General features: G+C 36.6%; 1 protein-coding gene across 5 annotated transcripts in view; it reads left to right on the forward strand.

Moving 5' to 3' along the window:
- Positions 1-18,469, forward strand: part of LOC129225179 (LIM domain-binding protein 2-like) — a 132,186-nt gene that overhangs the window by 46,535 nt on the left and 67,182 nt on the right. The window contains exon 1 of one of the 5 annotated variants that reach the window (XM_054859742.1): positions 18,257-18,373. The exons of the other annotated variants lie outside the window; for them this stretch is intronic. The gene's annotated coding sequence lies outside the window, so the exon portion shown is untranslated. Of the gene's footprint in view, positions 1-18,256; positions 18,374-18,469 lie in introns of those variants that run through there. 5 annotated transcript variants of the gene reach the window in all.

Raw genomic sequence — 18,469 nt, forward strand, 5'->3', positions numbered from 1 at the left:
CTTTTCAGGTAAAGATGGTCCAAATTCAGGATTCAACTATATCCCATTACCGTTCACTTCTGGCAAACCGTATGAATTCATCCCTGAAGCACACTCTTATTAAATAAAAGTGATTAAATACTATTTACATTTTTAGGGATTATGCAGGACCTGAATAACGCACAGTCCAAGTAGTTTTATGTAGCGAATTATTTTATTTTGTTTGAATTAAAAATCCACGAAAAAGACAAAATAACACTTTTTTTGACAAATAAATAAACTATATCATCGAAAAGCATTCAAAGTTTTATTACATATGGTTTTATTACATGCATATTTATTAAAAGTTAAAATAATCCTCCCCGTAAATGCATCGAACCACAAAACGACATTAAAAGTTTCAGTAAAATGTAAAAAAAATCCGCTAAACAAACTATGATTGACAACAAAAAAAGCTATATTTTATTGAAACTAAAAAACCAAATACGGGGACAGCAAATAAAATGAAAAATAACCGCCAAGCTTTGAAATGCATCGTGACGCACATATATGTAAATTTTTGGCGTCACAAAATTTGACAACAATTTGGCAGCATTGTTTTTCTTGTCATTTAATATTCACATTAAAATCGTGGGGGAATTATCCCGGCGCGGCGCCGAACATGCGAAATTGGCGGAAACTTTTTCTATTGCTAAAATTGCTGCCGTCAATGTTTGTTCTTTTAACAATTTGATAGAACTTTTATTGTTTTTTAATTAATTGATAAATTTATTTGGCGAATTGTTTTACACTTTAATTGATCTCTGGCTGGATTACACATCAGAGTAACGTGGGTGCTTCCTCATACCGTTTAATTTAGATTTGGCGGATTACTTAGCTCTTGAATAGCTTAATTTAATTTTCCAACAAATTTTTATTTTTCATTTTAATGTCACTTTTTATGTTACTAAATAGTTTTTTTTTTAACGTATTTTTTGGCAAAAAATTTAAAATTTGTGGAACTTTTCCTGTTTTTCATGGCCTAATTTATTTATATGGCGAAATTTTCCCCCATTAAATTTCCTCATAAAGAGTAAACATTTGAATACCGTTTAGATTTTTAGCAAGTTTGTTTTTGTGTGTTTTCATTGTTATTTTTATTTATTTATTTTTTGAACAAGCAAAAGCATCGTTAAAAAAAAAAAAAAAAAAAAAAAAATAGAGGGAATTTTTAGTATTATTTTTTTAAATCCTGGAAAGTAGGTTTATAAAAATCTTTATGTGAAAAGCTGCTATCTTTTCATTTTTTGAAATTTTTATTGGCACGTTTTTCCTGGTAAATTTATTATTGTTTCAATGTGCTTTTAAATGATTTAAATTCTTGTTCTTTAACATACAACGTACTTCTTAATGATATAAATTGTAATGCATATTGATCGATACTAACGATCAGTTTCATGGCTAAAATTTTATTTGATATGTTTTATACATATTTTTCTTTCAAATAATTGTATCTCTAAGCATTTTTTGAACTTTTTATTAGTTCTTATTGTGAAAACAAATAAAGATATTAAGCACCATTTTCAGAATGTCTTTTGAAAAATAACTAATTTTGAGTTAAACTTTAAAGTAAGGGAAAAAAAATCACAAAAAGCTTTTGAATGTTTCCATAAATATATTTATCAACTAGGAAAAATACCCGGCGTTGCCTGGGTCGGTAATAATTATGAGAAACAATCGTTACTTTCATTTGTTTTCTGTTGCAACTGATAAATACATTTATCAATTGTGCTTGATGAAACATATGTAATTAATTCTTGCATAATAAAACTTAAAAAAAAAGAAAGAAAGAAAAACTTTTCGTTGATACAGTTAATTGAGCATAGTTCATATGCTTAATAGACAGTATGGTTTTGTGCATAAGATGTAATGCTTAATTTTAAAATGTTACGCATAATTTAATTCAGAACCAAATTTTCAATGATTTTTTTTAGTAATTAAAAGCAGAAATTAAACCGCCCCCCCCCCCTAAAAAAACAGTATAACCAAAAAATTTTCACATACGTTTTCAAACAACTAACTTTTTTTTAAGCTCGTTTGATATTGTTATTCAATGTATGAATTGCAATAAATATGAAATGATTAATATTCAATATCACTAACTCCTTTTTATATTTGCTGAAGGTTTGTAGTTGCATTAGTCAAGTAATTCTGAAAATGCTTCATTGCGAAAAAATGGAATAGTTTATCACAATTTTTTTTTCATTAACAGAATTTTACATTGATTTAATTAGTACTGGATAAACATCTTTCTCGGCTTATATTCATGTGAATTTGTTTTAAAACTTAACATTTCTTGAAAAGAAAGTTTCATATTTTTTCACTTTTTACCAAAAGTATTTTTTTAAACACTTTTCTTTGGGAAGAAAAAATCTGCTTTTAAATTAACTCGACACTTTTGAACTCAATTTTGTTGAATATTGACTTTAAAAATAAACTTATCTTAATGTTTATAGTTAAAAGTTGCCACAAAATCCAACAGATGTCGCTGTAGTCTGACCGGGTTTTTTGTTTGATTGATTGATTTTAAACTACAACTTTTGTTGATACGACTGAGCCTGATAAGACGCGTATCAAGTGAAGCCTTGGTAAAACATAAACAGCTAAGTTACCGGATCCAGTTCAGCCTTGTCAAAATAAAGCATTTCCCTGTATGTCAAACATTACCAAAAATATTATCAAGTTTTCATGCTGTGGCACGAGTTTCATTGTTGATGACTTCAGAGCGTTACACGATCAGTGAATTAGCTGTTATATATATGAGGATTTAGCTGAAAAGATTTTTTACAGCATTTCTACACGAAGAAACATCTTGAAAATTTTCTGCTGTAGAGAAGCTCCTTGTCCCCTCCCGCATTAGTCATTTACAGTGCTGTAGTTGGGAGGAACGCGAGGAGTGCGGAAACGTCATTCCCTGAAATATTTGTTTCTTTTTTTAGCGTAAAAATAATGCAAGTGTAATTGATGTAAATTGGTCTCAAACCACCTTTTCTTTCGGTAAGTCCCCCCCCCCCAAACCCCAAGGTGAATTTCTCCAAATATTTTTGTCCCATAACACAGCATTGGTTATTCCATCTGAGTATAATTTGACCCCCCCCCCCTCCTCCGCCAATAGATTCGTTGAATCGGAATGTAGTAGACCCTCGTTTTACGCGGGTTCATTTTACGCGGTTTCGATTATGCGCGGTTTAAGATTTGACAGCTGAATTTTATTTTACGCGGATGAGTTTCGGTTTTACGCGGATGCGGCAATGCAAACAGTTGAAACTCTCCCCTCTTTCAAAATCTAAATTCCTAAAGATTGCAGATTACATGTAATAAACTGCATTTTGGCGTGCTAATAATCGAGCTTAAGCCACTGGAGATATTTTATGCGATTGGTTCCAGAGCTCTTTCCAGAAGTAAAGTTATTAAACTCACACAGTTCAGAACTCACTGGGGAAGAAGAGCTTTTAGGAGTGACAAAGAAGACCAAAACCAACAAGAGGATACCGACGTCGGTGACGCAGAACCAAAACCGTTCACATTGAAAATTTTGAGTCATTCCTAGACAATAGAAATGATCTTTCCGATTCGTTAGTGAAAGAAGATTCTATCATGGAAATGACGCAAGTGATCATGGATGCGTTAATGTTCTGCAAAGAATGACAGAGAAAAATTCTTAATGACTGCCAAAAGACTATCATAGCCAGCTCTTCTTTATAAACAGAACACGAAATTAATTTTTGCTTTCTTTATGCATGCTGGGCATAAAAGTCGATATCTACGGAACCAAACCTCTACTTTAACACTATTATTAGGTCTCAATTTACGCGGCATTTCCGTGGAAGTAACACCCTGGTAAAACTAGGGTCTACTGTATTGCATATCATTTTCCTATTTTGCAATTTTTTACCCATTAGTTTTAACAAGATCCGAGTTTTTTTTTTTTTTTTTTTTGGTTAAATGTTTGATCTTACGTAACATCATATTTCTCATTAATACGTATAGTTAGCGAAAACATTCGAGTTTAAACCTATCATTACCGCTGACTGTAGGCTGATTCTCGAACCTATATCTTGGAAGTTCTATTTAATGACTTCCTATTTACGAGCATAATGAACACAATTTAACTCCGAGGTTATCCCATGTACTTCTCGGAAAATGAGACGAAAGTCCTTTTACCTTTCACTCAATTTATTTTTCTCTGTCCATTTGTTTTTCCACGTAAATTATTTTGCACAAAAAAATATGCAAAATAGAGAAAGAAACTCGCGGGGTAACTTTTCTTTCCTGTGTTTGATTTCGTTTTCAGCGTCTAATAAGGCGATAATTCCATAGTTTCGTTTTTAAAAAATGGCGCTTGTGCTGACAGAACGTGCCCCCTCCCCCCCCCCTTTCTTTTTCATTCTTCCCTTGCTCGTGATTTCGGGAAGGCGAGATTATATAGGGGCATGGAAAGGGGAGTTGTTAGGAGGGAGGAGTCAGTGGTATAATGAGGACAGATGTGGCTGCAGACTAAATGCTACTCATAGAGAGGTTTGGCATTAAAAAAGAAGCAAAAAAACCGTCTGCTACTGACCTTCTATCCCCTGTTTTCGTGACACCTGCCGAAGCGAAACCGGTGTTATGCGCATGCGCAACTTGATTGAAATGGCGCGTAACGAAACGTAACAATGTTCGGGTGACTGACTTGGGTTTCCTGATAATAAACAGGGGTCGTTAAAAAATTGCTGCAAAAAAGTAATGTGTCCCTAAAATTTAGTTAAAAATAAATACTATTTCTTTTGTTTATACTCTTCAGAATCAAAACTTGACGATTTTTTTAATTCGCTACGTGTCAACTGGGTACTGAGGGTAATTGCCCTTCTTCAGGAAAAAAATTCTCCATACAAATTATCGAGAAAAGCACGAATCTAAAAACCGTTTTGTCACCTGTTCTGCGCATGACGCCACGTGCAGGATTTGTCAGGCACACAGTCAGGCAGTAACTTCTGAGGAGAGTCATCGCCTACAGTGAAAAAGTTGTTTTTTTTATTTCACTGCCAGTGGTATATCTATTGTAGGGATTTGAGAGCATCCCCCCCCCCGCCCTAGAAACTCAGAGGTTTTCTTTTTCTGACCTTAGAAAAGAATTAAAACTTTCCCTGTAACCATCCGAAATATATCCGTATTCCCTCCGTTTTTTTTCGCCCTTGGCACGCCACTGTTACAGCGGTTCCTCTATTTTCGCTGTATTTTTAGTACTTTGTTCGAATTTCCAAAAACGAAATTTTTTTTCAACCTACCTAAACTTTCCATTACATTTTACTGAAGCTTTATTTTCACAGCACTTACTGCTAACGCGTACGGACAATCGGGTGATTTTAATTCTTTTAATTTGTTTCACAGAAAATTTTCTCGAAGATCTTCTCAAAAAAAAAAAAAAAAAAAAATTCTTTTTTCAAAAACTACGTTTTTTAATTATATTTCCTTCGTTTTTTTTTTTTTTTTTTTGGTGAATATGAAGTATTTATCAGAAATAGTTACATCTTACTAAATTCGTGCTTTATAAGTAGTATTCCAGTTTTGATATTTTTAGTGTAATGGACAGAGGCGTGCAAAAGGGGGGGGGGGGCGAGATGAGGGACACCTGTTTCCTGAGCCTGAAAGGGGCCCGAGATATTTTAAACGAGGGGTGAAATTTATGTAGAGACGAAGGGGTAAACAGTATGGAGGGAGGCCGTAAAAGTCATTTATGGCGGGCCCTAAAATTTATGTACCCTGTGATATGCCCCTGGTAATAGTAGTAATTTTTCATTGTGGGGGGGGGGGGGAACCCTGTATGAAGAAGGGTGGAGTGAAATTTAGAACAAGTGAAGTCAGTGTTTTTTGTAAACAATTGAGTAACACTTCTGGATTTGAATTGAAATCTTTGCTGTTGTATGCATAATCACGGGATAAACTTAAATTGAATAAATTCTTATGTTACGCCATAATCCATAAGTTGTACAAATACACGAAATTTAATTCTTAAAAAATCAAAAATAGAAAACAAAAAAAAAATAAAAAGAGAGAGAGAGAGAGATAAAGCTTTCATATATTTCCTTTACGCCTATGCGTTTTCTATTCACGAAATAATAGATTTTCTTCTTAATCTACATTGCTTTTTTTTCCTTTTCTTTCTTTCGTTTTTTTTTTTTTTTTTTTGAGCAATCACGATTGCTTATTGTTCTCACTTGACTGTTTTTTTGGCGTGCTATGATTTTATTTCCCCCACCTCCCTCTGCAGTACCACCGTCGACTGGCCTCACGATGCTGCTCCTCTAGCAAAAACCGTCTCCAGGTTGCATCCATATGCTACACACACGCGCATACATACACCATAACTACGCACACTCACACACATATACACACCCACATAACCACACACGCACATACACACATACCCACACACTCATGCCTGCACACAGACACAAACACACGCCTACACACACACATTCACATATATACACACACATACCCACATACACACACATACCCACATACGCACACACACATACCTGCACACAAATACAAACACACACGCCATCATATACACATACCCACACACACACACATGCCTGCACCCACGTTAAAAAGCACTTGATAGCGAAAAACATAATTTGAATTCAAGATGTCAACATTCAAATTATTATTTTATTTTTTTTTCTGAGCAATCACGATTGCTTATTGCTTTCCGTTTACTGTTTTAATGTGCTATCATTTTATTTTCTCGTCAACACCCTCTACCTGCACCACCGTCGACCGGCTCCTCACGATGCTGCTCCTGTAGCGAAAGCCGTCTCCAGGTTGCGTCAATATCCTACACACACGCGCATACACACACACAAAAACACATACACACAAACACATACACACACGCATACATACAGACACTTACACATACACACAACTACCCACACATTCATGCCTGCACACAAACACAAACACATGTGCCTACACACACATACACATACCCCCCCACACACACATTCATACACACAACTACCCACACATTTATTCCAGCACAGAGACACAAACATACATGCCTACACACAAATACACATACCCCCTACACACAAACACACATCCCCCCCCCACACACAAACACACACTCCTACATACACACACTCGTGATTGCGAAAAACATAATTTGAATTCAAGATGTCAAAATTCAAATTATTATTTTTTTTTCTGAGCAAATTGCTTATTGTTTTCACTTGACCGTTGAATGACGTCCACATCCTTTGATTTCTGGAACTGGGCATCTGCGTGCCCCGTTGACCGGCCCCTGCAGGTGCTGGTTCTCCAGCGAGCACCGTCTCCACGAGCAGTACTGTTCCCCGGATCCGCTCCTCATGGGTGGTAGCGTCCATCTCCTGCACACACACTCGAGATTGCGAAAAACATAATTTGAATTCAAGATGTCAAAATTCAAATTATCCTTTTTTACTTTCTTCTATATCTAATATATAGAAGAAAGTATTGGATTCGTGCAAATTTTCGAATTTCGAATTTTGACGGATTCGAACGTTTTGAGGTGTGCTGAGTCCATTTCGACTATTTTTGGAAAATGTCTGTCTGTCTGTGTGTGTGTGTGTATGTGTGTGTGTGTGTGTGTGTGTGTGTGTGTGTGTGTGTGTGTGTGTGTGTGTGTGTGTGTCACGTCTGTGTGTGACCAGTTTTTTGTGGCCGCTCTACAGCAAAAACTACCGCATGAAATCGAACGAAACTTGGTACACATATGTGCCCCTATGTGAACTTGTGCCCATTGGTTTTTGGCGCGAATTCCTCCAAGGGGGGTGGAGCAATGGGACGTTTTTTGAGTTACGCGTGCTTGCTATTCCTCAGGAAGTAACTGGCGGAATCAGACAAAATTTGGTCCATATGTTGCCATCAACAGGAACAGGTGCTGATTCAATTTTGGTGTCAATAACTCAAACGGCGGTTGAGCTATAGAACGTTTTTTGTCAATTGTGACTGCTGTATCTCAAGAAATAATGAACGGAATGAAAGAAAAATTTATCGGCAAGTAGCCCTTAGTGGGTATAAGAACTGATTTTATTTTGGTGTCAACAGCTAAAAAGGGGGTAGAGCAATCGCCCGTTCTTTTTTTCCATTGTGAGTGCCCTATCTCAAGAAGTAATGCTACGTTCTGGTTGAAATTTAGAATATATGTGAATCCATATGTAAACAGGCTTTGGTTCAATTTTGGTGCCAATCGCGCCAAGAGATGCTGATTTATTTTTATTATCATTATTTTTTAGCGAATAAAAATAGTTTTATTAATGCAACAATAAGAAAGATAAATCGTAATAGATTGTCGTCTGCGTATTCCTCGTGATTTTAATTGTCTGGAAATGATCGGAAATATTATCTCAATGATTTAAAATGTTTAACTGTTGCCATCTTATGTTTGTTAATAAATAAAATATTTGTAATTAATTCAAGTAAGGCTTTTAAAATAACTTTCAATTTTCGCTCTTTGCTTTGCTTTTGCAATAATTCAGACATTGGGATGGTCGTCAAGTTTTTGCATGTGTAATTTCGTTTTTGTTGGGAATATTGCTTCCTCGTCAAGCATGGGGAGGGATCAGAAAAAAAAGAAGAAAAATATAGAAGAAAGTTTCATGATGGCCACAACATACTAGTTTTTTTCACTTTCCTTAAAAGAACTTTGTGTATGTATCAATCACACTATTTTTCCTAAATTAGTATTGAATATTTATGGAAACCTTTTTTTGTTGCTACATTTCTTGTGTTTCTTATAGTTTGGAGCGTTCATAATCTACTATTATAAAGGTTATTTTATCAGCCGTTCCTGATTCCAGTTTGTGATTCCAGTTCTCTTTAAAATGTGAAAGGGAGAGAGAGAGAGAGAGAGAGAATCAGTTGCGAGTCGAAAAAATATAGGAAACTTGGGGATTACGCTGCGATTTAAATGGTGGTCTAGTAATAACTCTTCATCCACATGACATGATTATAAGCCTTGTCTCGACGTCAGAGCGCTCGTGCCGTGGTGGTCTGATCGGTAAGATATCGGATTTGTGACCGGAAGGTTCCGGTTTCGATAGTAGCCGGTCGAAGTTCCACCGTCTTCATTAATGGTGACTGGAGGACATTAAAAATGCTCGTGGTCACGAAATCCTCGAAGTGAAACGATACCTCTGGGGGTGCTGGACCAGGGATTTCTCGGTTTCTGGTCTGGATCAAAAAATCAGAGCTGTCTTCAGCAACCCATCCCCATCCAAATGGTTAAACCACAAATAGTGGTAGGAACGGAGGACCCTGGAGTGAAAAGTGTCAGAGCGCTCAATTTAACACGTGATTTTATATTCTTTGATTTTTTTTCCTTTCTAACTTTAGGTGGAATTTTTACTTTTAGCTGCTTTTTACTTTTGAAATTATTATTTTTGAGCAATCACGATTGCTTATTGCTTTCATTTGTCTGTTTTGGCGTCCTATCATTTTATTTTCCCACCAGCACCCTCTGCAGCACCACCGTCGACCGGCCGCCTCACGATGCTGCTCCTATAGCGAAAACCGTCTCAAGGTTGCGTCCATATCCTACTCTTACACGCATACATACACGCACGTACACACACACACACAAACGCATACACACACATACATACACACACACACAAACGCATACACACACATACAGACATACACAAACACACACAAACACATGCACACACTCAAACACATACATACACACGTATACATACGGACACCTACACATACACACACAACTATTCACACAATCATGGCTGCACACAGACACAAACGCATATGCCTACACACACATACACATTCCCCTCCCTCCATACAAACACTCATACACACAACTACCTACACACTCATACCTGCACACAGACATAAACACACATGCCTACACACACATACACACACGCCTACATACACACACACTCGTGATTGCGAAAAACATAATTTGAATTCAAGAGGTCAAAATTCAAATTAATTTTTTTTGAGCAATCACGATTGCTTATTGTTCTCACTTGACTGTTTTTGCGTCCTATCATTTTATTTTCCCACCGCCACCCTCCTCACCATCACCATCGACCGGCTCCTCACGATGCTGCTCCTATAGCAAAAGCCGTCTCCAGGTTGCATCCATGTCCTACACACACGCGCATACATACACAACTACTCACACACACACACACAAACACCTACACACATACACAAACACACACACGAACACATAAACACACGCATACATACAGACACCTACACTACACATACACAAAAACATACACACACACATACACACAACTACCCACACATTCATGCCTGCACACAGACACAAACACATATGCCTACACACACATACACATACCCCCCCCCCACACACACATTCATACACACAACTACCCCCACACTTATGCCAACAGACACAAACACACATGCCTACACACAAATACACATACCCCCCCACACACACGCCTACATACACACACTCGTGATTGCGAAAAAACATAATTTGAATTCAAGATGTCAAAATTCAAATTTTTTTTTTTTAAATTTATTTATGTTTATTTCGTACGCACAAAAGCATCAACTTGTGTTTTGCATCGCTGTACTCTCACATATTGTTTTCGTTGGACATTTATAAATTTACTAGCAAAAATACCCGGCGTTGCCTGGGTCAGTAATAATTATTAGAAAAATTCGTTACTTGCTTTTGTTTTCTGTTTTAAGTGAAAGAATTTAAAACACATCTTTTTGACGTGATTAAAAATCGAGTTTCTTCCTTACCCATAAAACTAAAATAGCAATAAGTATAAAGAACAAAGTAGTATTGATTTAGAAACGAAAGCACTATATTTAAGCATATACAAATTTAAAAAACATGAAATTAATCTTCTCATATTTAAAAAGATTAATCTGTTGATACATTTTTTTTAACATGGAGTCTAAAACCTTCTCTGTATGGCTAATGAAGTACGAAGTGATTAAAAAAAAGTAGCTGCGCTCGTAATCCCCTTATACTTGCTTTAGTTATTTCGGGAAATTTCAATCATTGTGGCTCTTGGTGCGATTTTACCGAATTTGCGAAAGTCGTTTCGGGGTACCTTCGATGATGCTCCCCCATTCTTTCCTTACTTTGTAAAACGATATGATATTAATTTTCGTTACAGAGATATCGTCGCCAGATGCTGAGATATTTTTGGTCACCATAAAATGGCGCTAAACAGTTTCAATCGTAATGTTACCAAAATAAGTAATACAATTTGGTGATTGTTTGAAATTGTGCAAAAAGGAAAATTAATGGAAGTTTTTGTGCTGTTTATGGATTTGCCTAATTTAGTTGCTGGATTATTTAACACAGTAAAAAAAGTCTTTTGAAAATTCTTTGATTGGCGATATTTTGTTTACATGGTGAAAGCTGAGAAACATTATGACGTAGTCTTCGGCTTCAAAAACAGCAACGTTGAAAAAACTGCCAAATGCATCAGCTACGGAAATCTTTCTGCAAAAATTTTGGCGATCTGCTGGTTGTTTGAATAATGAGTAAGTGTTCAATCAGCATAAATAATAATAAAAACCATTAATTACATTAAAGTTCCGTTTAAAATGGAAAATCATCAGCCAAATCATGTATTATTTGCCAATCTTGTGCAAAAATCTTACTTCAAGATTTGACTTGAGAAAAGCCTTGAACAATCACGAAAAGCAAAGAAAGTCAACAATACAACAATTGTCGCTATCGACAGGGAGTTGAGATGATACACTAAATACTGTATTGAGTTGAGGAAAGCCTTCGAACATGGATCTAAAAAGCTCATAACTCGTTTTTTATTCTACTTAGAAATTTCGAACAGGTGCCATCTTCAGCAGAAAAATCAGAGCTTTCGATGGACATATAATGTAAATATGTGCAAGTATTTTTTCATCCCAATATTAGAGAATTTATACAAAAATTGTGTTTTATTGCCCCCCTAAGGGGGTTCTGCCCCCCATAACGGGACGAAAACTACCCTATGTGTTATTCTGATGCATAAGCTATATTATTGTAAAGTTTCATCAAAATCCGTTCAGTAGTTTTTGCGTGAAAGAGTAACAAACATCCATCCATACATCCATACATCCATACAGACAAACTTTCGCATATATAATATAAAAACTATTAATTGCATTAAAGTTCCGTTTAAATGGAAAATCATCAGCCAAATCATGTATTATTTGCCAATCTTGTGCAAAAATCTTACTTCAAGATTTGACTTGAGAAAAGCCTTGAACAGTCATGAAAAGCAAAGAAAGTCAACAATACAACAATTGTCGCTATCGACAGGGAGTTGAGATGATACACTAAATACTGTATTAAGTTGAGGAAAGCCTTCGAACATGGATCTAAAAAGCTCATAACTCGTTTTTTATTCTACTTAGAAATTTCGAACAGGTGCCATCTTCAGCAGAAAAATCAGAGCTTTCGATAGACATATAATGTAAATATGTGCAAGTATTTTTTCATCCCAATATTAGAGAATTTATACAAAAATTGTGTTTTATTGCCCCCCTAAGGGGGTTTTGCCCCCCATAACGGGACGAAAACTACCCTATGTGTTATTCTGATGCATAAGCTATATTATTGTAAAGTTTCATCAAAATCCGTTCAGTAGTTTTTTGCGTGAAAGAGTAACAAACATCCATACATCCATCCATACATCCATACATCCATCCATACAGACAAACTTTCGCATATATAATATTAGTAAGATTTAATTTGTGTGTTTTGTTTTATGTTATTTATTTATTTATTTTACTGTTTCAGTTTTTTTTAAATATTATTTTATTTGTTTTATTTATTTACTAGTGGTACCCGCACGGCTTTGCCCGTAATAGAAAAATTAAAAGGTCTTTTGGTTCGCCTGTATATTTACAAATAATGTGTGGTGAATTTTCTCGCCAATTGGCTAGTACCCATGTTACGGTTCCACGTTATGATAATTTCGTATCTCGCCAATGGGCTTGTGCCCATGTTACGGTTCCACGTTATGATAATTTCGTAATTTACTCGTCCATCTTATGATATTTTTGTTCTTAAAATTAGAATAGAAAAAGAACCACATCGAATTTTCGAAAAATCGCTTCGAGGTGCACACCCCCATGCTGCAAACTAACTTTGTGCCAAATTTCATGAAAATCGGCCGAACGGTCTAGGCGCTATGCTCGTCACAGAGATCCAGACATCCTCCGGACAGACTTTCAGCTTTATTATATGTAAAGAAGATATTTTTCTACGCATAAAAGCATCAACTTGTAGTTTTTTACGTCGCTTTACTCTCTCATTTAGTTTTCGTTAAAAATGTACGCCTAAATCGAGCTGTTGAGCATAATATTTAATTGGAGAAAACTTCTAATTTTTATAAGCGCAAGCCAAAATAAGATGTCTTTGACTTACTCCTTATTTCCCCATTTTAATTTCGTGGAGTACCATTTATAAATCCTCCAAATATAACTCCTAGATTAGGGGATATTTTTAAGTTTTATGCTCGCTACTGCCGAATCATCGCTAAGCCGAGCCACCTCAATACAAAATCGATGTAGATTCCAGCATTTTTTTCCCCCGCTTAACTTAGGGCCTACAAGTGTTAACTTGAACTGCACCCGGGTATGAGTCATTTCTGGTGGGGAAGTTTTTTTTATTTTTATTTCTACTCGTTTTATTTATTTATTTAAAAGGATCGCGTGTTGGCGGCAAGGCCCGAACTTGTGAGCTTTAGTTCGGAGGCGGCTTGATCGTTGTTTGTACGTTTCCAGAAATAATTTGACAGTTTAAATGCGGAAGGCGCTATGCGTTCCGAGATTTTGTGGCTTGAAACATTTAGAAGCTCCTTTATTATGCGAGAAAAAATTACAAATTGTTGAAAAGTGTGAAGAATAATTGCTTTTGATCACAATCAATGCACAATTTTAAAACCCTGCCTCAATTCGGTTGAACTAAAAGCAAATTCATATACTGTCTTAATTTCAATTCAGAGCTTCCAACTGCTATGAAAAAATCGTAGTTTCTACGAACTACAGCTTTGAACTACAACCCTACAAAAACGTGCACAAAACTTACGATTTTCTTTCTTTCTTTCTTTGTTTTTTTTTTCTATCGCAGGAAAATTTTCAATCATTACAGCTAATTTCCATATTATAATAATCATTTAGATAATATTGCCTTTTTTTAATGAAACTCCAAACATCTGTTAAAAAATAAGAAAAGAAATTTACCACAATTAATGTTACAAAAAAAAAAAAAACAAAAAAAAAAACCTAAATTACTATTATTAGTACTTTTTTCAGAGTGAAATGTTTATTGCCCCCTGGAAATTGAAACGTAAACTATTCATTGTGTCTGTTGCATTGGTAATTTAATTTTTAGTTTTGCTCCCCCCCCCCCCCCCCCCGCCATGAAACTCTGCTACTAATTTAGTTTCTCAAAAGTTGACAGCTCGGTTCAATAAATACTCGTCACACATGTTACAGGTCATCTCTTTAGACTTGATAAACATGCTTTCTAGGCATTACCATAGACACTTCACTATAATAAAAATAATTAATAAAATGTCTTTAATAATAAATGAATAAATTCTGTAAAAGTTGTTTCTCTGCTATTACAGTGTTAATGCAGGTAAAATAACGTGTTTTCGCCCGAACAGGTTTCTTTCTGTTAAAACGGGGCCATTACTCGTATTTATAAACTTATACGAAGACATCAGAGGATGTAAGGGAGAAACAACTGCTCCCTCTCTAAACAAGTTCAGCTCGTTATCTCGCATTCGTTTCGTATTCAAATTTGAATTTCAGATACAAACGAGCATTTTTCGCATTAATGTGGGATCCTTTCTTCTCTACTTCCCAATTATACATTATTTAATCATGAGTCAAGACTAATAAAATTTAATACAAAGTAGAAAAGATGAAAGGGTAAGAATCTCGATTAATCGCTTAAAGTTCTTCCAAATTTTGCACAAAAACATAGTACTGATGAACTCCAAATATCCGAATCAATTGGAACCGGACCGTATTCGGGTAATCAAAAATTTGGAAAGTTGGATCGTTTCCGAAGAAGGGTTTACTTTAGTTAATGTTTGAAAGTATGCTGAAAATGGGGGAAAACATATTTTTAAAGAAAAAGAGCTTTTAATTTGCCTAGCATATGAAAAGGCAACACTTTTCCTTGTTAAGCGTTCTTACAAGGGCTGTACATTAGTATACTATGCACGTGCCGTACTTTACATGCTTTAAATGCAACTTTCCGAATACTTCTGTCCAAATAAACTGACTAGATTCACGGAGAGAATAGCGCGTAGACAGAAACATTATTTTGCGATTCTGCCCTACGTATTTTCTGTCGCACTTGCAAATCGCAGTGCGTTTCCGTCTATCTTTTTTCTGAAATTCTGAAAGCGATTCGGATAATCAGCGATTCGGATAATGTGAGTTCGGACAATTGGATTGTAATACTTTTATTCTAAAATAATACTAGGTGAAGTGAAAGTGAAATTATCAAAATAATATCACAAATTCACACTAAGTCAAAATTTAAACAATAGCTAATTACATATTAATCTCATCAAAACCTGTCAATTAGTTCCGTCTCGCTTTTACGCTTCCCTTCAGGCTCTCTAAAAGAATCCAAAAAATAGTGCGTACCTTAGAAGATTCTGGAACATTTTCGTCCGTTCGAGAATGCAGTGAAATCCCGTTACAATGAAACCAACCAAACGTCCGTCTCAACGAAAAACAAAATTCTTTCCCGATGTAATTTTCATTACATTGCTTAATATCCGTTACAACGAACAAAATTTACGGTCCCTTGAAGTTCGTGTTAACCGGATTTCACTATATTAAGGTTTTAAAGTTCCGTCGCAAAAACTCCTTATCTTGCCGCCGCATGGGAATTCTCAATAAAAACGAATAAATTCTGTAAAAGTTGTTTCTCTGCAATTGCAGTACTAGTGCAGGGAAAATAACCTGTCTTCGCCCGATTTGATTTCACCCTGTTGAAACGGTGCATTACTAACATTTATGTGGAAACGTGCATAGATTTTGTCTTTGCTCAATATTTTATTAACCTTTTTGAACGTTTGGCTGTCGAAACACATATTTTAGCGTAATTTTTCTTAAAACTGTAAAGAGGCTGTTAGCACGCTTGTACATAACGGTATAACTGACATCCGATATCTGCATGTCTCGCATGCTGCTTTACGCCAGCCTTGATTCATGGTAAAAAAAATCTTAATTATTATTGAAGCAGACTTAATAATTGGTTGTTAAGATGCTAAAGGGGTTATTTATTATTTTCCACATATGGGGCAGTCAGAAGCAAATGGATGTAAATGCCAAAATTAAAAATTTGAAGGTAATACGAATGGTAGGAGAACCTTTCCACTGTTTTCAGCAAGAGATGATACTCTGGCTCTGGTGGGTACTGCTATAGAACATGATTTAGAAAAAAATTTCAATGAAAGCCTACTTAGGACGTATTCAAGTTCTAAAACTGCGAATCATCCACAATTCTATGCCTGTTTATGTTCAGCCTTGACATCAACTTGGTAAAAATCACCCTTTATAACTGATTAACAATCACCCACCCTAGGGTGCTCCTTCCCGTGCTCGCTTCGCTAGCCAACCCTCGTTTGCCACCTGCAGCGTATGACAATTGATGATTTTAATGCGTTTCCCCCTGGATGTCCTGTAGACTGTTTTTATCAATACATATCTCCAGCCCCTTAAGATTTAGAGGGATGAAACAGGGCGGAATGGCTTCCCTGGACGTCCTCTATCCGATGGTACCAGTTTCGACATGGGAAACATTTACAGTCCAATGGAGATAGGGTTACAGGCACACACATGCACAGACACACACAAACCCTCGCACACACACACACAAACCCTCGCACACACACACACACACACACACAACACACACAGACAGGCGAGCACAGATTTTCATGATTTAGAAAATATCAATTGCACAAAAAAGTTATTTTTAAAGTATTTTTATTTAGAAAACAATATCTTTAGGGGCAATTATTTTCACTTTTTGTATTATTTTAGAAGTAATTGCGTGACCGATTTAAATTTTTAATGGCCAATGTAGAATATGAGGTGTTTTTGTATGGACCTCGATAAAAAAATTTCCGAAGTTTCCCATGCTAAAATTGCTTGCCGACCCCTGACATAAATTCAGGGGAGCGCACGGGGGGGGGGGGGGGGGGGGGGAGTGTCACCTGTTGGCCCGGGTTGGAGCCTACAGGGGCCCAATATTTTTAAAATTAGGGGTAAAATATAGGGATAAACAATATGGAGGGGGGAGGGCCGGAAAAGTCATTTGTGAGGGACCCCAAAATTTCTGTGTACGCCCCTGCATAAATTATTCATTTTTGCTTTTGGAAACGAATAAAAAAACTTATTCCACTAAACATTTGATGACAGACCAAGTACAACGGCGTAGATAGAAGAACAAAATTTCGGATGGGGATTTTTTGGTTTTGGTTCAAAAAAGATCGAATTTCTGAGTTTCGGAGTGGGATCTATTCCAAATCCACATCTTAGATACGCCACTGGCCGAGTATAATAAAATGATCTCTCCTAGTAGGCGCACAGTCGACATCAGTTGTAAATTCGCGAACGCTCGTAAACTGGAAGTTCGTAAAAACGAGAGCCTATACCGTATCGAGAAGAAGGACCCTGATCCTTCGCATCAGCATGTCGTGGAGCTTCTTAATTAAGCCGGCAGTGCTTAATCAGACTCCATCTCATATCAATTACCAGTTCGCGAAACGAACCATTCGAAAACAATTAAACCCTCTAATGACTATTCACGGCGGCCGATCGATGGAATGAAAGGGCGAGAGAGGATGATTAATAAAAAGGAAGAACAAAAGTAGCTCAACCTCCTCCTCCCGAATGAGACTCCGATGGAGGGGGGGGGGATAAAAACGGTTTGGAGAGAGAGGCCGCGCGAGAGTCGATAATTTCATTGATCCAATTCCAATCTGTGCACGAGCGGCCATCTTTCCCTATCGCCTTTTAAAAGCTCCGCGCCCCATCCGGAGTGGGAGAAGAGAAGCCGCTTGCCAATGAGGTAGCCGGGGGAGGGACTTTTGGGGGTAAACGGTTCGTGTGTGGAAAGGACGATAAGAAGTACCTCTGGTCGATTGCAGTGCTGCCGCTTTTTGCACTTCTTTTTTTTTCTCTCTGCTTCCTCCATGTGATCCGACTCGGCCCGCGCTTGTCATCGAGTCAGCCGCCACTTAAAAGGACTCGGAATTTCTCGAGGAATAGGATATATCGGGAATGTTTTCTTCTCTCTGCTCCGGAGTAGTGGATGGTAAGTGTCTGATTGTTTGTGCTAACTTTTCAAGTCGCAGCGATTAAACCGAGTCGGGTCTTTCTCGGAGCTTTAAACGTGACCGCGCCGAGCGAG

This window comes from Uloborus diversus, chromosome 6 (genome assembly GCF_026930045.1).
Source record: "Uloborus diversus isolate 005 chromosome 6, Udiv.v.3.1, whole genome shotgun sequence".
Lineage (NCBI taxonomy): Eukaryota > Metazoa > Arthropoda > Arachnida > Araneae > Uloboridae > Uloborus > Uloborus diversus.